Source organism: Sinohyriopsis cumingii, chromosome 6 (assembly GCF_028554795.1).
Source record: "Sinohyriopsis cumingii isolate HCF-2022 chromosome 6, ASM2855479v2, whole genome shotgun sequence".
Taxonomy (NCBI): domain Eukaryota; kingdom Metazoa; phylum Mollusca; class Bivalvia; order Unionida; family Unionidae; genus Sinohyriopsis; species Sinohyriopsis cumingii.
The window spans coordinates 161,371,700-161,394,339 of record NC_142966.1 but is presented as its reverse complement, the minus strand read 5'-3'; the positions used below and the strand labels follow the sequence as shown (position 1 = coordinate 161,394,339).

Below are 22,640 nucleotides of genomic sequence, written 5' to 3'. Positions count from 1 at the left end.
TTTCTGTAAATGTAATTTTTCGTCGTATCGTGTGACGCTTTTATTGCTCGCGCGGTACGTGCGAAATAATGTATTATTGCGCACTACTATATATATCGGGTAGAGATATTGAAGGGCACAGCCAATACAGAGGGAAGCTCTTAAACATATTCAGCTGTCGGGCAGGTGCCATTGTAATTTTGTTAAAGCCAAACAGTTGGGTGAGTCGAATGTTTTTTTAGTCAACTCTTTTTTATTATTTACAATAATTATTCAGTTTTGTAAAAGCACGTTCATTGTTGTATTATGTGGTCACATCGTTTATCACATTTGCAATTCAGTTTATTAAGATATAACCTAGGCAATGTAGTAGCGAGTTAATTTCATCTAGTCGCTATCACGACTAATTTCAAAACATATCATGTATGTATTAATGTCATAGCGTTACGTATATTTGTTTTTATTGCATAGCATTCCTATGTCATACTTCGTACCTATCGTATATTCTTAAAGAAGTTGCAACAAAACCCATTCCAATTAAATTAGACTATTGGAAAGGTGTGTTTATTTTCCATATTCACCTCGCCGGTTATGAGCAGCCGGATGGGCTTGTGAATACCATGACGTCTGGTGTACCATTACAAGTATAACCCACCAATTCAGTGCCAACGTACGGGTACAAGTGCGGAGGGGAAAGTGACCGTGCCAGAGAGAAGGTCGTGTCAACGTGTATTTTCCAATCAAGTAGTGTTTTGACTACAAGTAAAGCACAATAACAAGTAGTGTTTTGACTACAAGTAAAGCACAATAACAAGTAGTGTTTTGACTACAAGTAAAGTACAATAACAAGTAGTGTTTTGACTACAAGTAAAGTACAATAACAAGTAGTGTATTGACTACAAGTAAAAGAACAATAACAAGTAGTGGTTTGACTACATGTGAATTATGACAGTAGTGTCTGACTACATAAATGTTTGCGACCAGTAGTTGATTATATGGGTTTGCAACAAGCATTTGCTTGTATGAAAGTTTGCTAGAGATATTTGTGTACATGAAGTTTACATGGAGTTTCTAGAACTTTTTGACTACTTGAATGTGACATAGTAGTCAAAGTATATTTCATATGTGTTTTATATTCATTTTATGTGTTTCTGTGTTATTTTCAGATCATTAGTACCAGTGTTTAATATATTGTCATTTGTCATCCACGAACGTGTTTATTGTTCCTTTAAAACCCTGCCCGGTCTTAAAGGGTCAGCTCGACTACGTTACACTAGGAAATAACACGTTAAAAAGATAAAAGTTTTCTTTATATCGGTAAAAAAGACAACCGTCCTAAGTTACACGGAACAATGTTCAAAAACAGAGGTAAATACCCATAGCCAAATATAACAACATTAAACGATCTATTGCAAAGTGTTGGTGACGGAAAAATGGATATATGTATGAGCACTGGAACAGTCATTGATTATAATTGTCAGTTATGTGTGGATGTGAACCTCTATATCATAACTTTCTCTGACGATTGCTTACTTAATAAATAACAATTAAATAACTTTAATTATTAAATGACAATTAAATAAACTTACCTATTACGATTTCAACTGTTCTCTTCGCATTAGGATTATGACCATTAGCAATCTCTAGAGTCTTACAAAGGCTTTAAAGTTTTGGACTGTTTTTCCATTTCGGTATTCATGAACACCTTGCACAATGTAGTTGGACTAATGTATAAACAAACTATGGGTAGCAACTCCATTGTTTATTAATCTTCCCATTATAACTATCTTGGTATTGTTACTAGAAAGCATACCATTTGGCAACATATCCTGTGCATACCATCATAAACGTTTATGACCATCATCTCACACTTGCAATAAACTTAGTCTGTACAAATCTCATTGTGCGACTTCGTTAAAGATACAAAATACAATTCAGAATCCCTAGCATATATGCACCTTTTGGCTTTAATCCTCAATGCCTTTAATCTGTCTAGTCAGCATACAATGAAACATCGGCGATTTAAATGATTATATTGAGGATGGATGCAATTACTTAAGACATTGTTTAGCAAACATTTTACAGGGAAAATGAACGAAACATGCATTTCGGTCACTTAAATCAGGAAATCAAAATCAACGAGTTGTCTGTTATTTTCTACCCCTCTTCCGTTTAAAATCTGTAAAGATATACATGTAAGCCAGACACATGTCAGTCCTTCATTTGACCACATACAATGGTCACTATCATTTCCCGACTTTAAAGAGTGGAATTATATGAAGGAATTATTAAAGTCTAGGGATGAAAAATATACAGCTTTTATAATACCATCTGTAACACATTACCATTTTTGTCAAACCGTGTTCATGAAACTGTATAGATTCCTGGATTTTAAGGTAGGCACCTGCAATGAAATGTTAGTCATTAGCGAGTCGTGCATTATATCAAGTTCATCGTTTAAAACCTTTCTTTATGGAAAGCTCATTCATAAAATGTAAGCATGATTTGCTAAGCCCGCAGGAAAAGCACAGTAATTTGCTTAAATATTAACGTTACGGCCAATTGCATGTTAATAACGGTTTTAGATTTCATTACGGACTTAGGTCACAGTCTTACAAATACCATGACCCTGCCCTCATGGCATGCGCACATACCAACGCGAGAAAGCTACCCACAGTTGCCACAGCAAGAGAAAATTGTGAAATCATGTGTAGATGCCTTCCTTGAGCGTGGGTGTAGACTGTACAGTTCTGCCGATCGCTTAATATTTGTGCAGTAATGTAGACAGTTGCCGAATATTGTACTTGTGAACGTTTTGCTTGGTCTAAACATACAGCTGGACAACAGGGACGTCCCCATGTCCTTGAACAATATGCGTGAATTAGTCCAACGTACATTAATTTTAGCATTTATAAATGTTAAGACAAAGTTTCGGTTCGTTTTTGTTTGACAATTTGACCTTTAAGTCAGGATGTCAAAATGACCAAGATAAAAAGCTGTTTTCTACGTGCACATCACAAGACCAATCTATATATTTGTAAAACAAAGTTGTACAGATCAATCATACACCAACATAACTATAATTAAAAGTTCTTTTCACAATACCCGAGATATACAAGGTAGTTTTAAAATAGTCATGATAAACAGTGGCGGAAATCTTGCAAATTCTGTTTCTTTGCAAATCAAACCTACGCAAAGTAAGAAATTCTAGTGAGCATACGGGAATAACCGACTTTCAAGATCTAACCTAGCTACGTGTACTTTTTTATTCCTGAATGTGTCGAGATTACTGAATGTCAGGAATTCGCTCCGCAAAGACTGTTTCTGTGCATTGCATCTATATAAAGGTGACAAAATGGTAGAATGCGGTCAATTTACACGCGTATAAAGAGATCACTCCAAACAGAAGACTTAGAAAGGAACTGACATTTATATTAAATATCGCATGACTGAATTTTAATTCTCTATAATAAATGTATAATACTCAATTACTTCCAACCTTTACAGTTTTACTACTAGTAGAAAATATAAATTTATAATATTGTGTATTCTTTCTATAAATATAATCAAAACTGCCGTAATAATCTTATTATTGAAATTTTGCAATAGTAAAACTTCAAAACGGAACTGTTGATAACAAACAATTCGCAGAGAGTGAATGATGAGAAGCCGCTGAAATCAATGAGGGAAAAAAAACACAATTATATATGTATAATATTAACCGCCTTTATATTTTCAAAACCGATTCAATTTGAGTGTAAAACAGGGGTAAATTAAAATGGTGAACAACAAATCATAAAAAAAAATAAGTACTTCAAAGGCGGTCTCAAAACACAACTGTGAGAATGTTGGACAGCTTTTAGTGCCTCAAAGTTAATTACATAAATAAACCAATTATCACCGCTCTTATCTTAAAGTCCCATATGTGCTGAGGATAAATGAATAAATACATTCCTAATTTACATCTATAGATCTTTCTCTCCGTGTGTCCATCTGAACGATCGTATGTCTTCTACCTCTGTTCGTTGCACTTCATCTTCTTATATTTCAACCTTACATATTATTTCATTCATTATCCTTTGTATCCTTGAAAGCAAAAACGATTAACATTATAATGATGTAAATCAATATAGTGACAGTATTATTTATAGCCTTGACGATATGCTTGTTATCATGGATATATTCACATTAAGGGTAAGGCTCATTCAGATAATCATTATTAGACCATTTTGATGTATATGAACTATACATTCAATGGTTAAATTTTAGCGCATGCCGTCAAATTAAATATTTAAAATTTTGAGTATATGTATTCTCGGTTGAGACAGTAGCCTTTCAGTGTTAAATTGCTCTCTTGAATGGGTGATTGTTGTTGTTGTATTTACATCAGTTTATATGCCTAATTGCAGTTTAGATAATCATCCATTGACACAACAAAAGCATTCATAGTCCAACATATCGGTAAAGCACACCATTTAAAATTACATATGCACACAGTGATATTTACATTATGAAATAAAATAAGTCAAATTATGAAAGTACACTTTGCGTACGTTCAAGGCCGTAACTGATAAATTCACACTAAATAACTATGCCCTTAAAAAGAAAACGATAAGCATGCCAATAAGTTAAGAGAATGGTTGCCACATGCAAAATATGCAGTTATAGCATCCAATTATTTATGAAATAGTTATATTTTATTACTCTACAAAGTTAGACATAGTGGGCTCATCATTGAAAAATTCATAAAATGTGATTGATGAACAATGTGAAGTTTTGTTTCCGCAATTTGATAGCAGACTATCTAATCATTATGGGTAGAACAAACATAGTGGTACTAATTATCATTGGACGAAACAATACTAAGACGATTGTTGACTTTAAGAATGAAACATTAATCTCAATCTCTCTCTCTCTCTCTCTCTCTGATGTCTACTGTTACGATTCCATATTTTATCTTTTGGAAGTCTAAAGCTCATGAAAGTCATGATTCCATACGTGTCTTTAGTAATTTAAGTATCGTTTATTCGTAGACTATTTTCTATGTGAAAACAATCACATTTAATTTGGCTTTTTCAAACGACATCTGAGCAAATGTTGCCCTGGATAGTTTTACTTTAAATAAGTCAAAGTACAAATATTTATATAATACTCAATAAGGAATGGAAATCTAAAGAAACCTCAACTGCATATGTCAAGAAGCATGCTTCCCATACCTTTTCATCATGTAATGTTATGTAATCCGACTAACTGCTTGCGTAGAGCTTAGAAACACCACTAAAACTAAATAAATAAATGAACTATAACACATGATATAAATGACTGACCTAAACAGATGGTATACATATACACACAAACCTTCCTATGCATCAAATTAATTGGCTTTGTTTTGCATGTATAGTTGAATTACCAAGGTTTTCACAAACATATCGGAGCGTTCCGGGGGCCTAGTGGTTAGAGCGTCCGCCTCCCAAGGCGAGTCATGCGAAAGACTCGTAAACATGGTACTAACAGTTGCTTCGCATGGCGCTCAGCATTAATAGGTTAGTGTTAGGACTGGTCGGCCAGGTGTCCGGATAATGTGAATGGGTGGGACATCATGCTACATGTCTGCGGCATGATGCCCCAATGCTAGACATCACTATAAACTGCCACACTGCATACATCAAAGCAATATGACTGTACAATTGTTAAATCGCCGTTAAAAGTTCAAATCACACACACACATATATCAAACTCTAAAAATATGGACGAGAAATCAAACAAAAAGTAGATATTATTTATTAATTTTTAACTAACCATATCATCAATATATGTAAACAAACTTGAATACAAAATGTTATTTCACTACATCAGATGTGTTCTCTAGTCGACCGGGCCGGATCAAATCAAAACCTAAAGCTCCATCTGCAGTTCGTACAAATAGATATGTAAAATACTTTGTGAAAGACAATTAACTGGTATTGGTGGTGAGAACCACCTGTTCATATAAATAACTTACCACTGCGAACTTTGCACGATAGCTTCTATGCGTAATAGATAAGACCAGTAAGAGAAACTATAAGGAACCAATTATTGTTGACTATAATACCATGATATATATCTATCATTCCCAGCCACAGTACTTATCTTACACTTCTCCACATTAAAATTAACATTTCGTCAAACACTCAACTTTCTGATTATTTTCTTTCTGAACTATATTTGATTGAAGTAAAATATCATGCCAGTTTTTACGCTATTTGTTTAAATGCAAAACGGCAAACTTCTTGAAATTCTTATGTTTTCCTATTCACAAGTAAAAATATAGACAACTACACATTACAAAAACCTTTAAATCCAGCGAATTTACACTGAACATATACTTTTGATGGAAATATCATAAATAATTTCAATTTATATACAAATCGAATGTCCGGCAGAAGCTTATACGTATACAGGGTACTTCAGGATTAAACTTAACACTTCAAAACGCTTAGTATTAGCCAGATCGTCAAATCACGCCAATTGTTCATATATACAAATAAATATCAACGGAAATAATATATGCATATATTTCATGTAGAATTATATATACTATGATTACATTAGTTAATCCCTCAATATAACAAAATGTTGTTGTTGCAATATTACTAATACACCAACATTATAAATGTGCACAAGCAGCGTAAGTTATAAATAGATTATGCTCTGAAAAGCAATGGTTTTCCATTGGCATCGGTAAATTCAACCATGTCTGAAATCAATAATAATAAAGAATATTTTGCAAGTGAATTGGGCATATAAATGTATATGTGATGTCATCAGTTGACCCAGCTGGCGCTGAGTGTTAACATCATAGGAAAAGGGAAGCAATGCGCTATTTGACGTGATAAGTAACTCAGTTTAAGTAACAAGAATGAACGGAACATTTCCAGCGGCACAGGCAAAAATGAATAGATCGACATACGAAATGTTTTATGATTCCACTATATCATATAGTGTCCTTTCAGGTTAACGCTATTGTTGTGACCCAAATGTAAATGTAAGAGAGAAAACATTGATGATATATGTATCAGGAAGACGTATACATTTAATTCCTATCCCTTTTGCAAGCAATCATTAGATATTAAGGAATGTCCTTATTTATCATTTTCGGCTGTTCTCGTACGTTCTTGGTGCAGAAGGATTTCTTTACTTTCTAAAAGACAGTCTTTCTTCCTCTATGATTCTCAGCTTTCCTTCAAGGGACTGCACCATTTGTACAAAATTACAGCAGCGTTCCAAGTCGTCCCTTATCTGGTCATCTAAATGAGATACAAGGAATTATTATTATTAATATTAATATTATTATTATTATTATTATTATTATTATTATTAATAGTAGTAGTACTAGTAGTAATTATATATATATATATATATAACGAAAGAGAGAATATATACGTAAAACTGTATCCGCAACTGGCATATGAACATGGATGTAAGTCCTTTCTGATGTGTCGTGATCTCCCTTAAACTTCTGAGACGCATACGAGCATTGCTAAATCATAATCTGGCACAACTTTTAGTAATCAAACTTCTGACAACTCTGATCATAAATCTCTCTTTACGTGCACGTATTTTTAGAAAAGTTGGCAGGTTATTTCTGATTTATAAAGATTGAAGAATGTGCAAGAAAATAGTGACATATATATTACAAATGTTATTATAACTAAGTGGTGAAGCTCACGACCATGTATTGAAATCGATGCATTTGTCGAGTAAAACGAAAACCAGTCTGATTTAATTATAGCGAATTAAAAATCATTCATGTCCAAATATTGAGTATCACGTGTTACTGATTATGCCAAAGCCTATCCGAATTACAATTATAAAGAACACAGGCTCATCTCAGAATATGTTATTATCAGGTACTTTGCCACTATTTGACAAGTCCCCTTCCAGTGGAAGCTTTCTAATTCAGTGAACAGAGAACGCCTTTGATTAATAATTCTCTCTATTGTTTAAATATTTTCAGGAAACGTGACAGTCGGAACGGTATTTTCTTCACCCGGTGAGGGTATTAATTTATTTTCTAGGTATTGAGCTAGCTTTAGATAAGGTTGTGGTTAATCCATTTGTAACTAATCCATTTGTAACTAGCAAGATTTGTTTGGATCAAAACGTCGTTCCTATTAAAAAATGTATCCCTGCCTTATACACTGCTTTTGCAGTGACTAGAGCTCTTGAGATTTCTTTAGTTGACACATTTAGTGGCCATTCTTTTGATGAGGTCACTTTTACTCCAGATATTTCTTAAACAAAGGTATTATTCACAGTGATTTTCTTTTTACTACTCATTATCGCTATTCCAATCAGGGTGACAATCGGAAATCACCCATTGTGGAACCAAAACAAGATTCTGATATCCCGTGTTTGCTACAGAGGACTATTTGATAAAACGAAACCACACAAGTATATGTTTGTTATTTTGTGGAAACAATGGGATGTTCATGCGGAAAAGGAGTTCACCGGTGGTACCTGCTGGTAAGGAGTGGTCATTGAGCTGTCAAAATTTGACGAACCGTTTAGGATGATAAAGGAGACTAAGTCGATCCCTTAATTAAGACCAATTATTGCTGACCATAATTTGTGTGTCCAAGTATTTAAAGAGTCAATTTTTTTGAAGAATATTAACATTAAAACCATAGTAAAATCTCTAATAAATGTATGTACACTATTTGGCTTTTTAGAATTTGTCCAATTTTATCAATGGTCAAATGTTATGTCTGGAATTGTCCAGCAAATTATGCATGAATTAGCTATCAAACAGTTTGTCTTTTCTCAATTCACACTGAACGGGAATGAGTTTTGGAAAGATTTCATTCATTTGTGAATAATATCATTAGGTTATATTACTTTGATTCAGGAAAAGACAGAGTGGACGGTGTACATGTAATGTTGCTTGCAGTTAGGGAATCTGTTTAAGTGTCATTAGGTTTTACTCATTTTGTGTTAGTTTTGGAGATACTGTGCGCGGCCCATTCACGGTATTAATAGAGAAAATTTTGATTGAAGATACATAAAAAAATCTACATGACTATATTTTTGATTCCAAATATAAACTGTCAAAGACTTGTGAAGTAGCAATAATTATTCTTCAATCTACTCAATCACAAATGCAATTAAGGTATGACATAAATACAATGGAAGGGAATTTCTGCCTAGTGATATAGTATTGGCTCTCATGAACATAAATCTAATTTTTGTATTAGATAAGTATTAAGGTCCTTACACAATTAAAAATAAAGTAAGTAACTTAAAGTATTTACATAATTAGTACCCCTGGGAGGCAACATAAACAAGTTTGCTACATGACAATATTACAATCCTCTGTTGATAGAGATAACCCTTTTGATCGTTCAGTTAATTATCATTTTACCATTCCCATACAGTGACGATTTAAACGATGGCATGGAATAGGAATGTAGTGATTTTGGTTTATCAATCTTCTGAATCCAAAAATATTTAACACTCTGTACCAGAATCATTTCCATCTGCAGCCACATGCGATGCGTGAAATAGCTATTATGTGAACATGCCCACTTGATGCCGCGTGTTCCTACACGGGCAAATACAATCTACCATGATTTTGAAATTGCATTCAATATTTACAGGAGAAAGTAACTGTTGTTCATCATGTATTCGGGTAGCCAAACCAGATAACATTCCCCTTGTGATCCGATTATAGAAAAGTGAACAGCGTGAACAAAACAGATCAATGTCAAATACCAAGAATCGATTACTATATTGACAAAATTGGAAATTCAAAATGTGTTTCCAGGTTTGACCTTTGAAATGATTCTGCAAAATTCCACTCATGGAAAGAGCCAAAGATATTTCGGCATTCGTTACTCCATATATACTGTATCATTATAATATGATAACATTTGGTATAGAAGGTCTACGTCAACTTTCCAGTCTTTTAATAAATATGATTATATCTGGAATATATAGTTTTGATGTTTAAATTGATGACGGTCTAGAACGACACCTCCCGATATCACTTAGAAACTATTTGGAAATTCTTTTGATCGACTCAGTAATGCAATTTTTGTCCTTAAATATTACTTTATTATCTAGCGTAAGAAATTACTGGTTGAATTATACAAAACGTGTTTGTTTTTGCTCATTTCGTTTACTAACCTTAAGACCATAAAGTCATAACAACGTGCATTGACAGCTTGTCGGACTGGATACGGAAATATTTTGTGCATATTACAGAAATGATCCTTTATTTAACCAGAACTAATAACCCATGATAAATATCGTTACGCCTCTATACTGCACACCAATGCGTGTGGACAAGAATGTCTGCATGGAAAATCACATTCTAGAGAATTGGCGAGATTATCCCACCAAACATTTATATGTACTAATACAAGATGGGACCTGACTTATCGGACTATATGGTGGCGAATTCAAACTTTCGATAGGATATCTTTTCCTCAGTGGGTCGGGAGATCGATTCGTTTCTACTCAATGTATCTAATTATCTGTATGTCGAATGTTTTTGTATTCATTCAATAATCATGAATCCTGGGCACATTTTATGTGTAATCAATATGACAGAAAAGGCAAGCAACATCAATATCCAGCCATATTTAAATATACAGATCTACAGGCCGGCCATAGTCTCCTTCTTGCCTTAGAATGTATAGATGTGTACTATGGTGTAGTGTAAATGCTTTATGTGCATAGCATGTATGCTCTATCGTTTATATTTCAGTCGTAATATAAAATTGTCATGCAGTGTAACTCGGATTGCATTCTGTTCATCTTGGACATCTTTGTTTACTTAATGACATTAGTGTAGTCTTTGTCACTTTATAACTGGGTAGAGTCATTTTGCTTCCTTTTTTCTTGGAGTTTCTGTGGAAAATTTTGCAAAGATTAGTAAGTTATAGTTTAAATATTTAGAGTTCGTCTAAATATCTTTACAAGATTATTCCAGATTGTCACTTTTCCCACTCTTTAAAGCTTAGGCTATACTACTACTACCATGAATACTACTGCTACTACTACTGCTGCTACTACTACTACTACTACTACTACTACTAAGGATAATATTAATAATAATACTAACTTGGAGATAGTACAATAATACAACACTTAATCTTTAGAAGCTTTTGCGAGATTTACAATATTAGATAACATAGAAAAACATATATTAAAACACGATTACAAAACAACCACCATATAGTTACAAAACAAATATATGTTCACAATACATAATAAGCAAACTATATTAGGTCTTCAAATATGTTCATGTAGTCTTCAATGGTGAGTTTTAAGAACACTCTTGAATGTGGACACAGTGGTTCTGTGTCTAAGATTTACGAACAATTTGTTCCACGTAGCTGGGCACTGCTAGGTAAAGGAACGTTGTAGCATGACTTTGTTTTAACAGTGGACATAAAAAACGAATGGAAGTGTCCAAAAAGGAGCGAACGTTTCAAAATGAGGTGTCTACCTAGGTGATGTAAAATAGGTATATCGGACTGAATCACACGAAATGTAGCACAGTGAACACATTGGATCGAGCGGGTAGCCTATGAAGATTACATAACATGGAGTCCTAGCACTAACTTCTTAATGCTGAGCCCCAAGCGAGGCAGCTGTTACTATCATTTGTATACATATTTGGTATGAATTTAACATTTTAAAGTTATGTAGTGGATACTGAGGCGAACCATATAGAAGCGAATTACAATAGTTAAATCCTGAAAGTACGAAGCTACACAAATGTGTTTAGTGGCATCAACAGAAAATTGCAAATTGAGCTGATGTGTTACTCTTCCAAAAAAGTAGCCGTACATATGATCATAACATGTTTGTGTAATCTGAACGTACGGTCGGTAGTGAGATCTTGATTTCGTGCAGAGTGTGTAAACTTAATGTCGGTATTGCTAATGCTTATTGTTTGAGGCAAAGGATATGAATGGTAACGTACTTGCCAAGTGAGCAGAATGGCTTCAGTTTTATAATCATATATCTGCAGCTTGTTACATGTTATAACATCGGAAATGCACCTCTGTACGCCTTGTGCGGTAGCCTCAACTTCGTGTGGGCAACTGGTTTTTGTATATATGTGTGTCTTCATAGTTGTTGACACTCTAACCACTATACCACCGGTGCGGTCCATAGTTATTGAGACACCGCTTGTCGATCTATGACACTTGAGAGTGGATATGTATATGGAATGAAGTGACCGTAGCTGAGAACAGATACTTGTGGAACACCCAAACATAGATCGACTGGGACGGAATGTTTTCCAGTTAAATACACATTTTGTGTCTTGCTGATTAAGTAGGACTTGCGCCATAGTAATGGTGTATCGTGAATAGCACATTCATAATGGAGACGGTGAAGTAATATGCCATGATATGTTGTGTCAAATGATACAGACAAATCAAGGAGAGTGACGACAGTAGTCATTTTACTATCCAGAGCAGAGAGAAGGTTATTATATACTATTTGTAGAGTGGTTTCAATATATATCGAGATAACTATGTAGACTGTACATTGATAAACAATACTATATCAGCTCAGATGAGACACAAATTAGGATACTACATATTTACGAGGGGTTAGAAACAGGGCGGCAATTCTTTAAAGCGTTGGTAGGTGTGAAACGTTCAGAAAGAAAAACAAGTGGGTTCAGCGAAAGAAACCTTTTAATGGCTTGCTGACAGTTTATTTTAGAATAAAGCTGACGATTTATTCCTAAAATATACATATTACAGTTGATATTGTTCATTTTAACTGGAACAATCAGGGTCAACCACGGTCAACTATATATACTTATCCTCTCATATCATCGAATTACCACGTTTATACATTATTGTTCATCGTTAGTCATTCATGAACGTTATTTCACTTTTGATCTTTATTTCAATCCCACGGCCCCAGTATGTAGTCAATTGTATTAACCCTTTTTACCGCGTCGCCTCAAGAAAGAGACATTGTGCTCTATGTCCCGTTCTTAGCAAATGAATCCAATAACGTACAAGTTTTGACTCTTAATTCCCAACAACAAGGAGTCAACTTATGTTATAACTCTACCTACACTGCACGTATTTGATTGATGTGATTCAAGAACAACAGCATTAAAACTTTGTCCTCTCACAAAATAATACCTAATTCAGATGAGGGCATCATTACATGACGCTCCAATTGAGGAAACCTGCAACTTAAATACGAATTCGAATGAATGGGGTGCACGCTAGTGTGGTAACATACACGTCAAATATAGTTTAACAATCAGCTACGGAATTTCCAATACGTTGTTATTTCCGCTTTGCGATCGTGATTTGAACATACTATCAAACGGTATGTGTGGCACACAAAACATCAAGTAATGCATTCGTTATCAATTCAAGTGTTGGCAAAACAAAATTTCGGCGTTTCCCCTCATTTCCTCATTGACACTGTTGGCATAAAATTTGGATCTTTATATGTAACCAAAAAGAAATTGTTACGTATAAACTAATGAGATGGACAACTGAAACACAAAGCTAAGCAAAGCTTATTCAGTTTACATTATCTCACATTGGATAAGCGTAAGAAAAGACAGTTGGTAAATTTTCAGCTTACATTTGCTCTAGCTCTCTCAAGCTCTGTACAAAGGAGTTTCTCTTTCCTATCTAGAAAAACACTTATTTCCTCTTCTACGCTCTTCAATGCACTTTGAAGTGAATGTACGGTCTCAACATAATTGCTGCAGTTTTCGGTATATTCCATTTTTTGGTCATCTGCATAAGAAACAACAATGTGGTTAACATATATAAACAACCAGATTAATTCACTTTTAACACACCAATAACATATCCATTTCAAACACCAAATATTTTTATATAATACCCTTCCATCCAAATATTGCTGAATACTTACTTATAACGTTATGGTCTATTGTAGAGTAAGCATATTCAGCTGACTCAGTGATATCTTGTAGTTTCTGTGAAGAAAACAAATAGTTACATGAAATGTATAATGTGGGTATTATTTGTATCTTTCTATTCTGAAATTAGTCAAACTGTTGTTTAGAAGAACATAGATATTAAATGCATGATGTATGTATATCATTTTTAAATAAACAGTTTTTCAGCGTCAATATTTGTTTAAATATTTTGAAGAATCAAACGTTTTGATGGTAAAACGTAAAATTGGAGTACAAGACTTTGGAACACATTCAAAGAACATTCATGCACTATATACAGAAGTAAGCTTAAAGGCATATAACATTCATCAGTTTCAATTTTCAATCTAAGATTGCCTTGTAAGAATACAACTAGAGTTACACTATTATATTCCTTTAGCGCGCCTAATAAAAATGACGTTTTAATGTATGTATCAGCTTTGATTTGTGCTACGTGTGTGTGTGTGTGTGTGTGTGTGTGTGATTTGGGTTTTTAACCTAGCATAAACAAGTTTTCAATCATATCGCTACGATTTCAACAGCGTGACAGTGTAGATGTCAAGCACTGGGGAGGGGGTGGGGGCAACATGCTGCAGACATGTCATTTCAACTTGTTTGGTCTAGACCACCAAAAGAAGGCTACTTAATGTTTACGTCTTGCTCATTGATTAATTTTGAAAACAAATTTTCAGCTGATACACCAATTGATTTTTCAGATAGTCCCACATGGCAGAATTATGTTATGATACGGTTTGTGCCGAGTTTAATATATACTGACTAAGTAAAATTCAAGAGGGATTGAAGTTTCTTTTCTAAATCAGAAATGCAGCATTAAGTTAAATATAGCATAGAATACCTCGTAATTATTATGCACAGAGACATCGGGTTTCTTTACGCCACTATGGCTATTCGTCATGCTAACACTGGTCAACAGTGAAATCATTACTGACTTGAAAAGGCCCTAATCTGTAGTATTTTGGTGTGCCGAACACGAATATAACCGTGAAAAATTTGTATTGGCTCTCGTTTTGAAGATATTCATATACCTCATTTTCTATGTTTCACTGTGTAAATTTCTCCAGTAGGACTGCAGCAACATCCGGAATAATGATGTAACATTGCATAATACCATCATGCTCACATCATCCACAGTTGATTGCATCATTTTCTGATGCAATGCAATACTAATGCCATGCGGCTGCTGAAGTAAGTTGACGTCAGCAGTGTACTATACATGTGTAGGCCTATTATACTAATGCCAGGCGGCTGCTGATGCTGACGTAAGCAGTGTACTATATAAAGCCCAATCAGATAGGTTCAGCATTTAAAATATTTTAGACGTTGTGCGAGACAGTTCAAGCTACTGTTACATAAAACTTATTATTTTATCCATTTACGTACAATAAAGAACAGTAATGCCTCGAAAGTGTGTTAATACCGCGGACAATTTTTGCTATATTTGTGGGGAAGTGACATTTGCCAACCAGAAGAAAAGTATCAATTCTCAAGTGAAGAAGGCATATCATCTTTACTTCGGATGCAAGGTTGGTGACCAAGACAAGCCTTGGGCTCCGCATATATGCTGTGCTACATGTACAACACAGCTTTCACAGTGGTTGAATTGCAAAAGGTCATCAATGCCGTTTGCAGTCCCAATGGTGTGGAGAGAGCCAAGCAACCACCTAAATGACTGTTACTTCTGCTTGGTTCCTCCTCTTTCCGGCGGAATAACGAAGCGAAAGAAGTCGAGAATAGTCTACCCAAACATTCCGTCTGCATTGAGACCAGTTCCACATGGTGAGGGACTTCCTATTCCAGAACCTCCAGCAGAATATTCTCTTGATTCATCTGACGAAGACAAAGGTGAGTCGACCTGTTCTTCTCCTGGTCCATCAGCATGCAGTGATCCAGATTTTCACTGTGGTGCATCATCAACCCCACACAGAATAACACAGGAAGAACTAAATGACCTGATTCGTGATTTGGACTTATCAAAGAACAAGGCAGAATTGCTAGGATCAAGACTCCAACAATGGAATCTTCTAGAAGAAGATGTCACAATTACTGCATATCGAAAGCGCCACCAGCAATTGGAGCCTTTCTTCAGAAAGGAAAGTAATCTGATATTCTGTTCCGATATTGAGGGCCTCATGAATGCTTTAAAAATCACTCATGACCCACAAGAATGGAGACTATTTGTGGACTCTTCGAAACTGAGTCTCAAGGCTGTGCTTTTGCACAATGGAAACATTCTTCCATCTATTCCAGTAGCGTATGCTGTCCACATGAAAGAGACATACGATAACTTAAGGCAGCTACTGAATTCCATTGAGTATAACAAGTACAGCTGGCACCTCTGTGGTGATTTGAAGGTTGTTGCCCTTTTAATGGGACTGCAGCAAGGATATACAAAATACATGTGTTTCTTATGCGAGTGGGATAGCCGAGCAAGGGAAATGCACTACATGAGGAAGGAATGGACTCACAGGCAGAATGTAGCCATTGGAGAGAAGAATATCCAACACCCAGCTCTGGTTGAGGCTCAGAAAATCTTGCTACCACCCCTTCACATCAAACTAGGTTTGATGAAGAACTTCGTGAAAGCCATTGACCGGACTTTGCCAGCATTCCGATACCTGCATGAAAAATTCCCTCGACTCAGCGAAGCAAAGATTAAAGAGGGAGTTTTTGTGGGTCCTCAGATTCGAGAGCTTTTCAAAGATGACCGGTTCAACAACTTGCTGGAAGGTGACGCGAAACAAGCATGGAATGCTTTTCGCCTAGTTTCTACAAACTTCCTCGGAAATGTTAGGGCAGAAAACTATAAGGAACTAGTAGAAGACATGTTGATGAAGTATAAGAAACTTGGCTGCAATATGTCTCTAAAGATTCACTTCCTTCATTCCCATTTGGATTTCTTTCCTAGCAACTGTGGTATTGTTAGTGATGAACACGGCGAACGTTTTCATCAAGATATCGCAACAATGGAACAAAGATACCAGGGAAAATGGTCCACTACAATGCTGGCTGACTACTGCTGGACACTCCTCAGAGATGCTCCCGAACAGCTGTACAAGAGACAGGCGAAGAAATCTAAGATGTAGTCAATGACTTGATTTTTTATAGGTAGGCTATTACAGTTGACCTTTTACTATTGGAATGCATTTCGTTATGTAAACATTAATTTCTTGCAGATTACAAAAAACTAGAGCCAATTTTGCAATTTGACTGTCATATTCGTGTTCAGCACATAAAAATTGATAAGAATTGACTAATTTTATTTCAGTAATATGACTTTTGTAAAAATTTGTTGTCCAGTGTAATCGGCAGTCCTCCCTGTAGACTCACTTCTTCAATAGCAGAAAATGTAGTTTCCTTCTCAGTTTTAGAATGGACAGTGGTGTTGTAGGATGCATCTGAATAAAAGAAATATGTTTGAATGAAATGGGCGAGATGAATTCTGTCATTTTAAGGTGAAAAGTCCATGTTGTTTGTTTCATATCAGTAACTGTTGTTTGTGTGAGTAACGTACCGTCATGCGTAACACTGTATAGCCCATAACAATATAATTAATATGTTAGGCAAACGTAATTTAAGTTATAAGTAAAATGGTCAGTGAGTTATTTAGATTCTTCAAGTAGATAAACTGTAGAGTGCCGCTACCATATCTCTTGCTTTTGGAAAAACAGTGCATGTTTAAAAGAAATATTACCGCATTAATTCATCACATGTTATCATTTAATTGTATAATGACAGCATTGAAACATATATTTATATAACTGAAAGAAAAACATAAAACTGTGAAATATATTTTGATAATGAATAATGACAATTACCTGGATTGCCAACTACCAAATTAGCATAATGTGTGGCAGTTGTAACAGTTTCTGTGCTTGTTTCTTTGTTCTCCTTCTTCCTTTAAAAATAAATTCAATAATGTATATTTCAGCAATGACGTAAGCAATTCTGTCTGAATATTGAACATAATTCCTACTGTAATTTTGTTATTCCGTCATACTTCAATAAAGTTGTTTATATCCACATATATTTATAGTTCACATAGTCTCTCTCCGGTGTTGGTAACAAGTCAATTAAATTTATTAAATACCGCCAAACATACAATAAGCTAAAACATAAAAAGTAATTGCTTTTAACATACAAATCGATCGCTTCATACGAAAATGTTACAAATGTAATAAACTTATAAGGTTGCATGCAGTGTCATAAATATTAGTTCAGTCAATATTATTCTGTTATTTACCATGGTGTACTATAAAGCAAGACAAGTTTGTTTTGAACACAGTAATATCACAGCAATTTATATTAGCATCTCAGTACAAGGTGTTTTGAAGCTAAAAATATAATAAGACAATATAATCAAATCAAATCAAGACAAGTGCTTTAGAAGCTAAGTAATTTATTATGTATCAACTAAATTTAGTTTGCATGAAGGAAAATTGGTACATTATATCCTTGATAGCATGAAAGGGCTCTTTAAATAGGACTCATAAGTTTGTGAAGAACATAATGTCCAAACAGATATTGAGATTTATTAAATATGTAATGAATATCAAGGTGATAACGATACAGTTGCGGTCGTCTATTTTTCAAGATCTCATGTCAGAGATTAAACAAAATATAAATTCAAAAAGATTCGGAATAATAATAATGATAACGACAATAATAATAATAATAATAATAATAATAATAATAATAATAATAATAATAATAATAATAATAAAATTAATAATAATAATAATAACAATGATAATGATGATGATGCTAATTATAATAATAATGATGATAATAATTACAATAATAATGATACTATTAGTTTTTATAAGAAGAAGAAAAGAAGAATGAAAAGTGAGGAACAAACGTGATAGAAAGAAACAGTATCACACAAGTTTGGTGTTGCTTTGTATATCATATAAGTTACATTTCTCACATCCTCTTATTTTCTTCTTCTTCTCCTTCTTCTTCTTCCTCTTCTTCTTCTTAATATTAGTAGAAGTAATAGTAGTAGAAGTGCCACGTTGACCAGTGAAACACGACATGCAAACGACAAACATATATCTTTCTTGGTAAGTTAGGATTGTCTGGCACACACATATAGCAGTTGGCGCATTTAAGGTAATAACTCGTAAACACCGGAATAGCCTCAGAAAACTAAAACACTACTGAAGTTAGACTTGTTGCAAACATTGATATGCAGGGGATCATCCGAATTACTAGAACATATCTTTGAGAACTACCCGACCAAATTTAAGATACAAAATTAAACGTCTGAAATAGGATCTCAAGGGTTGTCAAACAAGTTTATATTACCTCCGCTACTACCACAACCACTACAACTACTTCTACTACTACTATTACTACTACTACTACTACTACTACTAATAATAATAATAATAACAAATAATAATTCCCTTGTATGTCTCACCTTCTATTTTTCACAATGACAACAATAATCACCAGTGCAAAAATATACACTCCCGCAGCTACTAGCACAGATCCGACAATAACACCAGCATTTAAACTAATATCGACAGGAGTTACCGTATCTAATGTACCTGAATGCATATAAAACACATCAATATGGCAAGTATGTAGGAGCAAGAATAAGTCTTCAAACTCACGCAACTACATCTTAGTTGATCAACCTACGTACCAAGTGCGCGCTAACTGCTTTGAAAAAAAAATGATACTTAACTTAATGTGACACTGCCCATTAAATCACTACTTAAATTTGCCAGCATCTATAAACAGCAGGCTGGGATGACTTACCGGGTGTTAAGTCTCAGTGTTAAATGTTACAGCCTGGATACACAAGATAAAGAAGCTTACCAAGCCGGTTGATATACAACTTGCCCCTGACGCTGCAATTCAGCTGAAGTTATCAACGATCAAGAAAACATGCGATGACAATATGATTCTGTCATATGAATGCAACACACATTACTGAGTTATACATTAAAAAAGTGTAGCAACAAGATGGCCCATGAAAATAAGTCATATTGTGGCTGCCTGGAAGATGAAACAGATTATAACAGGGACTTTTGAAGCAGCTTAGAAGAATATTTCTATATAGTGTTGTCCTTCAACCTATCAGTGTGATGATTATCACAGAGAAATATATTCTTAGTGCAGATAATTACTCACAAATGACATGATATAATCAGCCATTCAAAGAGATAACCATTCGAATATATTTAGGTACAACTCTCTGAATGAGCTTTGCTACATTACTGTGAATAAAACATCATACGAATGAAAATGTGTATAGATATAGAATACATGTAAACCTTTAGCGAATCCGGAGAGGTTAGCTAAAACCCGTAACCAAAGAAATATGGTGAACATTTACAACATAATAAAACATGATTACGCGCTCCGTTTACGTAGAGAACAAAGAAAACAATTTTAAAAATATCAGACGGAATTAAACACGTCCTAGTAAATGTTCCATCTAGGTGTCTTTGTTAACTGTTTCATTTTAAGGGGTGCCGAGATGATATTACTTTTAAATGATATGATTATGATTATTATTATTATTATTATTATTATTATTATTATTATTATTATTATTATTACACACATTGTTTAGGTCTTAACATTGTTATAGAGTCATATTATTATACCTAATAAAACCCAAATTTATTATGTAACATTTAGATATCAATTTCTTTCACATGGACGAAATAAAAACAAACTTTCCATCTCATATGATCAGCATCATTGAATTGTATAAATCCTTTCATTTATTAAATAAATGTACTCGGGTTTGGATATTTTTTCTTCTGTACAACGATACCCGAGGGTAATGTATGTACAAAGATTTCAAAATCGTGAGTTCGGTTCATCCTATGTCGCACTTGCGAAGTGCTTTCGATGTGAGTTACCGAATACTTCCAGCACAAAGACGATGTATTGCGGCACCGTCTGTGTATAAATACATTACCGTAGGTCAGAATCTTTATTTTACGAAACGTCTTGTCAGTGAGCGGTCTACTGTAAGGACTGGCGCATCTTCAGCTGTAGAGGTATGTGAGTTTTTATTAATTTATTGTGTATAAGTTATAAATATTGTACTACCACGTTTTAGTTTTACATATCTTATATGTAGTTTCGGCTTACGTAGTGTCATGCACATATTTTCTATTCTTCTTTGTGACTTAGCAAGAGATTTATATTAGCAATATAAAATATGAAGTTGCAATTTTAAGAAACTTTTAGTACCGTAGGATTCTTATCGGGCACGGTTAGGTTCACTTCTGAACTTATGTATTGTTTTGTAATTATTGTGCCGATAGTGTAATCTGTATAGCTTACCCTATAGAACGTCATTAAGTTTTATCTTATATGTCCGTGTTATGGATAGTAAACGGTTTTAGATGTGTTTTCAGCTACCCAGAGTGACCAGAGTTATTGGAGTGATCAGAGTTATAGGAGTAATTGGAGTCGACGTGGTACCAGCTGCAGAGCTAACCATATAAGTTGACCATATCAGCTATGAATCTGAACCATATGAGCTGAGTAAACAGTGTTGCTGGTCGAGTAGCAGGTTGTCGGCCGTTGCTGACCGAGATTGGTGGGCGCTGATTGCTTGATTGACCAACCCCGGAATACTGACTGCTTGATTAACCAGTGTGACTGGTAGCCGAGTGTGCTGGTGACCGAGTGTGTAAGCCCATACATCTAATACTTTAGCCGTCAGCTAATCGTTGGAGTTTGTAATACCCAGTGTGTTTTTTGGACTGTAAACAAATTTTATACATCTATTCCTTTGCTTCCATCATTTTCACTATTTCAGTGAATACATGTTTACTATATGAGTACAATAACAGCTATTGAGCTTTGAGTAAAACACATCATTATCTCGTTGTGAAGTGACTGTGAATCAATTTTCTTTGTCCTTGTACTGAGCAAGGTCATTTATTTGTTTTCATTATTTAGTTCGTGCGGATTAGACCAATTGATCCAGTATTTGATAATTATATATGCACGCATTACACATAGTATTTGTGTCACCATCAAAAGTGTTATGTTGTAAATATGAATTCCTACCTGGTGATATTGTTACAACCAGCTAACTTATAGATTATTTTCTCTTTTATGTAGATACCTCAGACTACTAGGTACATTTTGTACAGCCTAGAAAGTGATGCCGTTTGGGATCGCCAAGTACTTTTCAACGTATAATGAAGATAATTACTTTTGGTCTAGATAATTGTGATGCTTACATCGATGATGTCATCATCTACAAAGACACCTGGAAAGAATAACTAGCCACGATTGGGAAATATTTTGACAAACTCACTGGTGCAAATTTGACAATCAAATTATCCAAAAGTGAATTTGCCTTGCTTGTGTAACATTTCTATCGTGGGATATATACAAGTTAAACCTATAGATGTTAAGGTCAAGGCTATCTCTGAATCATCTGTGCCTATCAGGAAAAAATCAATTAATTTGAATTTAGTTTACTGCTGGATAATATCGGAAATTTTTTTCCAATTTTTCCATAATTGCTGAACCCCTGACAAATGTATTGAGCAAGAAAACCAAGTTTCTTTGGACTCAAAAATATCAGGCAGGCTTTTGATAAGTCGAAAGCCATACTTAAGAATACACCAGTTCTTACAGCTCCAATTTTCAATCATTTTGTCTGTTGATGCAATTGAGGTTGGGGTTGAAGCAGTGTTGATTCAAGCAGATAAAAATG

General features: G+C 34.5%; 1 long non-coding RNA gene across 1 annotated transcript in view; it reads right to left on the bottom strand.

Annotated features, from left to right (window-relative positions):
• Positions 1–5,744: 5,744 nt before the first annotated feature.
• Positions 5,745–22,640, bottom strand: part of LOC149798406 (uncharacterized) — a 38,114-nt gene continuing 21,218 nt past the window's right edge. Inside the window, exons 2-6 of the long non-coding RNA XR_016421626.1 lie at positions 17,752–17,831; positions 17,264–17,331; positions 13,891–13,954; positions 13,594–13,751; positions 5,745–7,265 (exon numbers count right to left, since the gene is read on the bottom strand). This is a non-coding gene — a long non-coding RNA (uncharacterized LOC149798406). The remainder of the gene's footprint in view (positions 7,266–13,593; positions 13,752–13,890; positions 13,955–17,263; positions 17,332–17,751; positions 17,832–22,640) is intronic.